At 54.5% G+C, this 9,768-nt stretch overlaps 1 protein-coding gene across 3 annotated transcripts in view; it reads left to right on the top strand.

The window, feature by feature from the left end:
- Positions 1 to 9,768, top strand: part of LOC137855012 (interferon-induced very large GTPase 1-like) — a 37,577-nt gene that overhangs the window by 15,590 nt on the left and 12,219 nt on the right. Inside the window, exons 1-2 of one of the 3 annotated variants that reach the window (XM_068679083.1) lie at positions 57 to 216; positions 1,239 to 2,719. The exons of 1 other annotated variant lie outside the window; for it this stretch is intronic. The gene's annotated coding sequence lies outside the window, so the exon portion shown is untranslated. Of the gene's footprint in view, positions 1 to 56; positions 217 to 325; positions 811 to 1,238; positions 2,720 to 9,768 lie in introns of those variants that run through there. One more of the 3 variants, XM_068679085.1, reaches the window with a different exon arrangement.

Here is a 9,768-nt window from a genome sequence, read left to right as displayed (position 1 = left end):
GTACTTGGCTCTGGTGAGGCCACACCTCGAGTACTGTGTTCAGTTTTGGGCCCCTCGCTACAAGAAGGACATCGAGGTGCTTGAGTGGGTCCAGAGAAGGGCAATGAAGCTGGTGAGGGGCCTGGAGAACAAGTCCTATGAGGAGCGGCTGAGGGAGCTGGGCTTGTTCAGCCTGGAGAAGAGGAGGCTCAGGGGTGACCTTATTGCTCTCTACAGGTACCTCAAAGGAGGCTGTAGCGAGCTAGGCATTGGTCTGTTCTCCCACGTGCCTGGTGACAGGACGAGGGGGAATGGGCTTAAGTTGCACCAGGGGAGTTTTAGGTTGGATGTTAGGAAGAACTTCTTTACTGAAAGGGTTGTTAGGCACTGGAACAGGCTGCCCAGGGAGGTGGTGGAGTCACCATCCCTGGAAGACTTTAAAAGATGTTTAGATGTAGAGCTTAGCGATATGGTTTAGTGGGGACTGTTAGTGTTAGGTCAGAGGTTGGACTCGATGATCTGGAGGTCTCTTCCAACCTAGAAATTCTGTGATTCTGTGACTCTGAGTGCCTGGGGATGTGGCTGCTCCAGCACAGCCAGCAACTGCCAAGTTTCACTTTCTGGCACTGCCTGAAAGATAACAGCCTGACTTCAAGGAAAGCAAAAAATATCTCCCTGCCGTGTAACCAATAAACTGTGGCTAGTGCAGGGGCTTGGGGCTCTATAAAGAGTGGGGTCAGGGGTGGGCTGAGGCTGTGCAGGGGCTGCGCTGAGATGGTGCGGGAGCTGGGCTGAGACGCTACTGGAGCTGCAGAGCACCAGGGAGGGCAGGTAGGTCCCTGCTGACATGCGCTGGGCAGGGTAGGGGCCACATGCCCATGCACTCCTTGGCCTCCTGCTCGCTGTTTCACCCATCTCCTGCTGGGCTGCGAGATGCCAGGAGGGCAGCAGGGCTTTTCGCTCAGAGGAAATGGGCTCTGCTCGGGGGTAGGGGACGGAGAAGCAGGACAGCTGACCCCAAGGAACCAAAGGGATGTCCCATCCCAGAGGGCGTACTGCTCAACAATAAAATCTAGGGGAGGTAGCCTGGGTGGGGGGCTGCCACTGCTAAAGCAAGGGTTAGGCTTCAGTCAGTGGTTGGTGACCAATTGCACTGTGTATCACCTGCTTTGGGTATTTGTTGGTTTATTATTATCACCATCATCATCATTATCCCTTCCTTTTCGGTCATATTAAACTGTCTTCTTCTCAACACGCAGGTTGAGAAGATTGGCTCAGCAATCACATCTGCTAGCTCCCTCAGCACCCTCTGGTGGATCCCATCTGACCCCATGGACTTGTGGTGTTGCCTGGATCAGTCCAAGGCAAACAGTGGGGCTGCGTTTCCACCCCTGGGGCAGTCGATTCCAGGTGGACTGGACGCCCCTGCAAGGGAAAGCAAACTGGGGCCTGCATGCCATTAGTCCACTGTCTTCATAATTCTGGAGTTAGCCGGACACTAAACACTGTTGGTCCCATCCCATCAATCCAGTTCATCACTGCCAGCATGCTGGCACACGACGGTGGTGCTCTGTATAAACTTCCACCATGTGGAACAAATTTCATCTGGATCCTTGGGTGCCTGGTCATCGTCCACATCACCATAAACCGTCTCGAGCACAGCTGATTCCCTCAGGTACTGGAGACCTTTCTCCACGGTGGTCGACTTGCCTGGCTGATGTACAGAACCTTCCTTGAGGGGATGGATACCTTTCCTTCACGCCTGACGTGGGCCATCTCCAGATGTTAAGGACTTGTGCCCTTTCCCAATCACTTTGCAAGGACCCTTTTCCTAGAGAGGGATTGCAGCTGCTTGGCTTCCTTGCCTTCTGATTCCCAGCTACCAGCCCCAGTATCCCAGCATCAGAGCAGCCAGGTGAAAATGTGCTCACGTAGGTGACAGCTGAAATCCTTTTGCTACCTCGCACCTCTCTTAGGGATAGGGTTCATGTGGCTTCTGACTCTGCTACGATTTGTCTCTTCTCCCTCCCATTTCTGTGATGGCTCTGCTTTAGAGCTGCCTGCTTCTTCCACTTCCCCTTCTGTTGCGGGATTTTTTGAAACGGCAAAGATCCCATGGCTTGCTGTAGCCGAGCAAACCAAGCTACCAGGGCAACTATGAGAAGTTCCCGTGACAGTGTTCCCACATCGCCCAATTGAGGAATTCAGAAAAATATTGTTACCAGTAGCTGGCTTCAAGGACAAGGTCTATGTGACTGCTAATCACAAGTTTTCTTGCAGGTGGGGTTGTTTTCTTGTAGTTGTTTGTCTGAGTGCTTTTGAGCAATAGTCTTGTGTGAAACACTGTCCGCCCCTGTTAAGTTCACTCTAAAAGTTAGGCTATTCGGGCAATAAAATGGAGCGTGATCTGACTCTCCTGGTGTCTGTCATGCATTCAGCCGTGCTTCCTGCAACACCCTTTCCTTCCGTGGAGGAGTGCTTGGGGATGTGGCTGCTCCAGCACAGCCAGCAACTGCCAAGTTTCACTTTCTGGCACTGCCTGAAAGGTAATAGCCTGACTTCCAGGAAAGGAAAAAATATCTCCCTGCTGTGTAACCAATAAACTGTGGCTAGTGCAGGGGCTTGGGGCTCTATAAAGAGTGGGGTCAGGGGTGGGCTGAGGCTGTGCAGGGGCTGCGCTGAGATGGCGCGGGAGCTGGGCTGAGACGCTACTGGAGCTGCAGAGCACCAGGGAGGGCAGGTAGGTCCCTGCTGACATGCACTGGGCACGGTAGGGGCCACATGCGGAGACCCCTTGGCCTCCTGCTCGCTGTTTCACCCATCTCCTGCTGGGCTGCGAGATGCCAGGAGGGCAGCAGGGCTTTTCACACAGGGGAAACGGGCTCTGCTCGGGTGTCGGGGATGGAGGAGCAGCTCCCTCCAGTCAGGCTGCTGCAGGATGTGGGGGGGCGTGCTGCAAGGGCTGCCCTGGAGGGCAGGGAGGATCTGGGGGCCGGGGCAGCAGCAGGCAGGTAAGCAGGAGGCCCCCTGGGACAGCCCAATGCCCCGCAGAGGTGCGAAGCCTGGTGGTGGGGCTAGATAGGGCAGTGATTGCTAAACTCTCCTTACCTTGACCCACGAGCTTGTCTTGCTTTTGTGTCTCCGCTTTTCTCCCAGTCCTGTTGGTGCGGAGCGGGGGAGCAGCTGCTGGGTGCTCCTTGTTGGCCGGGGCCAACCCAGCACAGGAGTCCTCTCCCTGCCTTGGGGGCTGCTGCATCACCCACAGCAGGCAGAGGCACAGTCAGGATGGAGTATTTTTTTTCCTTGTAGCTGCTATAGGCTATGGGTTTGATTTAGGATGAGAAGGATGCTGACAGCACCAATTTGTTAGTTGTTGCGGAGCAGTGCTTGCACAGAGCCAAGGACTTTCCTGCTCCTCACACTGCCCTGGCAGCGAGGAGCCCAGGGTGCACAATGAGCCAGGAGGGGACAGAAGCACGACAGCTGACCCCAAGGAACCAAAGGATGTCCCATCCCAGAGGGCATACTGCTCAGCAATAAAATCTAGGGGAGCTAGCCTGGGTGGGGGGCTGCCACTGCTAAAGCAAGGGTTAGGCTTCAGTCAGTGGTTGGTGACCAATTGCACTGTGTATCACTTGCTTTGGATATTTGTTGGTTTATTATTATCACCATCATCATCATTATCCCTTCCTTTTCTGTCCTATTAAACTGTCTTCTTCTCAACACGCAGGTTTTTAGCACTTCATAGTATCCTAAATTGGTTTCGATTGGAAGGGACTGTGGTGGTACTGTTCTTCTAAGCATTTGAGCTCTACCATAACTGCTCTCTCTCTCCCCGTCCTCATAGGAAAAGTGGGAGAAAATGCAATGAAAAGGGCTCATGGGTTGAGATAAGGACAGGGAGATCACTCAACAAGTGCGCTTAGATAAGCTTCTAAGAGCATCTGGATTTTTTTTTGCCCTTTAACTTTTTTTTTCTTCAGTTCCCTCCCCCATCCTGCTGTGGGTGTGGGGGGAGCCAGCAAACGGCTGTGTGGTGCTTTGCTGCCTGCCTGGTTAAACCACAACATCCTCCAACACCACCCCAGTGGGCTTCATGCTCCTCTGGCAGCTCCCCCAGGGCCCTTCCACCATGGCCCTGGGCAGGCGTTGGCTGCTCCCTGCATCGTGCTCTGAAAACAGCCCCAGAGGCATAGTCTGTGCATTGCCAGGTCATCTACCCGACCATGAGAAACCAAGGCTCCAAATCCTAAAGAATCCATTTTGCCGAGGCGATCGGCTCCGGGGCAGACGGGTTCTGCAGCGGAGCGGGGGATCAGGCCAGGCAGGACTCATTTTCCGGCATCGAGCCGACTTCAGGGAGCCGCCAGGAGCCGGCAGCCCTCGTGAGGGAGGCTGACGAGGCGAAGGCGGAGCCAGCAGCGCCCCCTCCCCGGCCGTTCAAAAGCAGCCCCTAGGGAGCGCGGCGACCAGGACGGGCAAACAGGGCGTGGCGCGGCAGAGGGGAGTGGTGCAGCAGTTCGCGCAGGAAGGGCGAGCAGGAAGGGCGGAGAGGAACCCCCTCCCATACGAACACTTAATGACAGCCGTTAGCTAGGTGATAATGGTCTCCACCAGGCACGGTGCGCTCTCCAGGAGGTCGGTACACACCCAGACCGACTGCCCGTTAAAGAATGCAGCGGTTCAGGTCACCGCATGCAGGGAGTGTCAGAGCCTGCTGCTGCCATCGGCGGGAGGCAGAGACGCTGCGTGCGTGAGGTGTGAGCAGGTGGATGACCTGATCCGCATGGTGGCGGAGCTCAAGGAGGAGGTGGAGAGGTTGAGGGCCATCAGGGAGTGTGAGTGGGAGATAGACTTGTGGAGTAACTCCCTGCAGGGCCTCAAGGAGAGGTACCGGGCTGAGACACCCCAAATGGGGGTGGACCCCCTGCCCTGTCGCTGTCGGGCAGAGGGAGGGGATCTGGGAGTTGAGGAGGAATGGAGACAGGTCCCTGCTCGACATGGCAGGTGATGCCCTCCCCTTCCAGCCCCACCTTCCCAGGTGCCCTTACACAACAGGTTTGAGGCCCTGGAGATTGAGAGACCAGCAACTGAGGAAGAGATAGAAAGTGTTCCCAGGAGGATGCCTAGGGCGAGGAGGTCGACTCCACGCATCAGGACTGCCTCCACCAAGAAAGACAGGAGGGTGATTGTTGTGGGAGACTCTGTCCTTAGGGGAACCAGAGGGCCCTATTTGTCGGCCTGACCCTACCCGTAGGGAAGTCTGCTGCCTCCCTGGGGCCAGGGTCAGGGACGTTGCCAAGAAAGTCAAGCGCCTGGTACGGCCCACTGACTACTACCCGCTACTGGTCTTTCAGGCTGGTAGCGATGAAGTAGCAAAGAGAAGTCCGAAGGCGATCAAAAGAGACTTTAGGGATTTGGGGCGACTACTTAGAGGATCAGGGGCGCAGGTTGTGTTTGCCTCTGTCCTTCCGATAGGGGGGATCGAAGCTGAAAGGCGTGCTGTTCACATAAACAGAGGCTTTGAGACTGGTGTGACCAGCAGAACTTTGGGTTCTTTGATCACGGGAAGGTCTATGCTACACCGGGCCTGATGGCACAGAATGGGATGGGCCTCTCTCAGAGAGGGGTAAGTATCTTTGGTCAGGAGTTGGCAGGGCTGATAGATAGGGCTTTAAACTAGAGTCGAAGGGGGAAGGGGCTAAAACCAGGCGCGCCGGTGAAGACCTAAGGGATGGTACGCTAGAATCAGAGGGGCTGTGTGCCAGTGAGGTCCTTCGGTTAGATCCACAAGGTGCTGAGTGTAAGGAGACGCACCTGAAGTGCTTCTACACGAACGCACGCAGTATGAGGAATAAAATGGATGAGCTAGAAGTACTGGCCCAGTCCCGCAACTACGACATCATCGGCATAAGCGAAACCTGGTGGGATGAGTCCTGTGACTGGGGTGTTGCAATAGATGGTTACAGGCTCTTCAGGAGGGACAGGCAGGGTAGGCGAGGTGGTGGGGTGGCGATGTATGTGAAGCAGGGGCTGGACTGTGTGGAACTTCAGGTCGGCGATGGCAAAGTTGAGAGCCTCTGGGTAAGGATCAAGGGACGAACGAATAAAGGGGATGTCGTTGTGGGAGTCTATTACAGACCGCCTGGCCAGGACGATAGCACCGATAAATTATTCTTTACAGAACTAAGAGAGGCCTCGAGATTAACTCCACTTGTCCTTATGGGGGACTTCAACTTGCCAGACGTTAACTGGGAGTGCCACACGGCTGACACGAGCAAGTCCAGGAGGTTCATGAAGCACCTAGATGATAACTTCTTGGTGCAGGTGCTAACGGAGCCAACTAGGAAAGGTGCCCTCCTAGACCTGTTGCTAGAAAGCAGAGAGGGTCTGGTGGGAGATGTGGTGATTGGTGGCCGCCTCGGTCATAGTGACCATGAAGTGGTTGAGTTCAAAATTTACGGTGACAGAAGGAAAAGTGCCACCAAAACCTCATCCCTAGATATGGGGAAGGCAGACTTCAGGCTGCTCGGGGAACTAGTCAGCAAGGTCCCCTGGGAAGCTGCTCTTGAAGGCCTCGATGTCCACCAGTGCTGGTCATTCTTTAAGCGATGCCTCCTAGAAGCACAGGATCAGGCAATTCCTAAATATCGCAAGTCAGGCAGGCGCGGCAGGAGGCCGGCATGGCTGACCAGGAACATTCTTATGGAGATTAGGCGGAAACAGAGAGTGTTTCGCTACTGGAAGGAGGGCCAGGTGACATGGAAAGAATACAGGGATGCTGTTCGTGTTTGTAGGAAGAAAATTCGTGTGGCTAAAGCACACCTAGAGTTGAAGCTGGCTGTGTCTGTGAGAGAAAATAAAAAGGGTTTTTTTAGATATGTGAATGGAAAAAGGAGAACTAAAGAATACATAGGGCCGCTCCTTGATAGGGAAGGTCTCCTCACAGACAATGACATAGGCAAAGCAGAGACGCTTAACGCCTTCTTTGCCTCTGTCTTCAATGCCGATGATGGGCTTCGGGACCCAGGGTGCCCTGAGCTGGAGGACCGGGACGGTGCGGATGACCGATCAACCGATCCTGAACGTGTGCGGGATTTGCTACTCCACCTGGATCCCTACAAGTCCATGGGTCCGGATGGGATTCATCCCCGGGTGCTGAAAGAGCTGGCGGACGTCATCGCGGAACCTCTCTCAATTATTTTTCAACGATCCTGGGAGTCTGGAGAGGTCCCGGTAGACTGGAAGCTGGCAAATGTTGTGCCGATTTTCAAGAAGGGTCAGAAAGAAGACCCTAGCAATTACAGGCCTGTCAGTCTCACGTCAGTGCCTGGTAAAATCATGGAGAAGATGGTTCTCGAACTTATTGAGGCGCACCTGGGGGACAAAGCAATCATTGGTCCCAGCCAGCATGGGTTTGTGAAGGGTAGGTCCTGCCTAACTAACCTGATTTCCTTTTATGATAAGATCACCCGTATGGTGGACCAAGGGAAACCAGCTGATGTGATTTTTTTGGACTTCAGCAAGGCTTTTGACACAGTTTCCCATAGGATCCTACTGGACAAAATGTCCACCATACAGCTAAATAAAAACATCATACGATGGGTGAGCAATTGGCTAACGGGCAGGGCCCAAAGGGTTATGGTGAATGGGGCTGCGTCAGGCTGGCGGGTGGTCACCAGTGGGGTCCCTCAAGGCTCCATTTTAGGGCCGGTACTTTTCAATATTTTTATAAACGATCTGGATGTAGGAATAGAAGGTATTTTGAGCAAGTTTGCTGATGACACCAAACTTGGAGGAGTTGTGGACTCGGATGAGGGTGGAAAGGCCTTGCAGAGGGATCTGGATAGGTTGGAGAGCTGGGCGATTGCCAACCGCATGAAGTTCAATAAGAGCAAGTGCCGGGTCCTGCACCTGGGACGGGGAAACCCTGGCTGCACGTACAGACTGGGCGATGAGACGCTGGAGAGCAGCCTAGAAGAGAGGGATCTGGGGGTCGTGGTAGACAACAAGTTGAATATGAGCCAGCAGTGTGCCCTGGCAGCCAGGAGGGCCAACCGTGTCCTGGGGTGCATCAAGCACGGCATCGCTAGTAGGTCGAGGGAGGTGATTGTCCCGCTCTACTCTGCGCTGGTGCGGCCTCACCTCGAGTACTGTGTGCAGTTCTGGGCACCACAGTATAAAAAGGACATGAAACTGTTGGAGAGTATCCAGAGGAGGGCTACGAAGATGGTGAAAGGCCTGGAGGGGAAGACGTACGAGGAACGGCTGAGGGCACTGGGCCTGTTCAGCCTGGAGAAGAGGAGGCTGAGGGGAGACCTCATCGCAGTCTACAACTTCCTCGTAAGGGGGTGTCGAGAGGCAGGAGACCTTTTCTCCATTAACACCAGCGACAGGACCCGCGGGAACGGGGTTAAGCTGAGGCAGGGGAAGTTTAGGCTTGACATCAGGAGGAAGTTCTTCACAGAGAGGGTGGTTGCACACTGGAACAGGCTCCCCAGGGAAGTGGTCACTGCGCCGAGCCTGACTGAATTTAAGAAGAGATTGGACTGTGCGCTTAGTCACATGGTCTGAGCTTTTGGGTAGACCTGTGCGGTGTCAAGAGTTGGACTTGATGATCCTTAAGGGTCCCTTCCAACTCAGGATATTCTATGATTCTATGATTCTAAAATGGTTTGAGATGGAAGACATATTATAGATCATTGTGGTTGTTCTGCTCGAGTGTGCAGCTGAGCTCCACCACAGCCACACTCTCACTCCCCCTCCTCAAAGAGGAATGGGGAGAAAATACGATGAAAAAGGCTCAAAGGTTGAGATAAGGACAAGAAGATCACACAGTAATTATTTGTGAGGGGAAAACAGACACAGCATAGGGAGAGAGTAAGGTTTATTGCTTATTACTAACAAACTAGAGAAGTGAGAAACAAAGGAAAGAAACCAAAAGCACCTTCCCCCCCATCCACCCTCTTCCACTTCCTCCCCCCCTGCGGTTCAGAGGAACAGTGGGAATGGGGGTTATGGTCAGCCTACAGCACTTCTCCGCCACTCCTTCTCGGTCACTCTCGTCCCCTGTGCTGTGGGGTCCCTCCCATGGGATGCAGTCCTTGATGAACTGATCCGGCGTGGGCTGCCCACAGGCAGCAGCTCTTCCAGAACTGCTCCAGATATGGGTCCGTACCACGAGGTCCATCCCTCGGCAGAAAACTGCTCCAACCTGGCTCCCCCACGGGCAGCAGCTCCTGCCAGGTCACCTGCTCCTGCGTGGTCTCCTCCACGGGCTGCAGCGTGGAACCCTGCTCCACCGTGGTAGTCCATGGGCTGCAGGGGGACATCCTGCTTCACCATGGGCCTAACCACAGGCCACAGGGGACTTCTGCTCCGGCGCCTGGAGCACCTCTCCCCCTCCTTCTTCACTGACCTTGGCACCTGCAAGGCTTTTACAGAGAAATGACTGGCTGACGGGGTGGTGTCTGGACCAGGGATTTTGGTATTTTGATCTTGGGCCGTCCTTTGAGAGGTTGGGTATGTGGGCTATGGACAGACACCAAGTGGGGCGCAATTTTTTTGGGGAGCAAGCTTTCTGGGCTGATTACCAGGGCTTTAAACTAGGTTTGATGGGGGAAGGGAGGGGAGCTAAAGGTGACAGAGAAGGGCTGGGGGAAGTCGATCTGCTCAAGGGTAGGAAGGCTCTGCAGGAGGATCTGGATAGGCTGCACCGATGGGCTGAGGTCAACTGCATGAAGTTCACCAAGGCCAAGTGCCGGGTCCTGCACCTGGGATGCAATAACC

Source organism: Anas acuta, chromosome 3, assembly GCF_963932015.1.
Source record: "Anas acuta chromosome 3, bAnaAcu1.1, whole genome shotgun sequence".
In the NCBI taxonomy this organism is placed as follows: Eukaryota; Metazoa; Chordata; class Aves; order Anseriformes; family Anatidae; genus Anas; species Anas acuta.
This window is presented reverse-complemented; position numbering and strand designations above follow the sequence as displayed.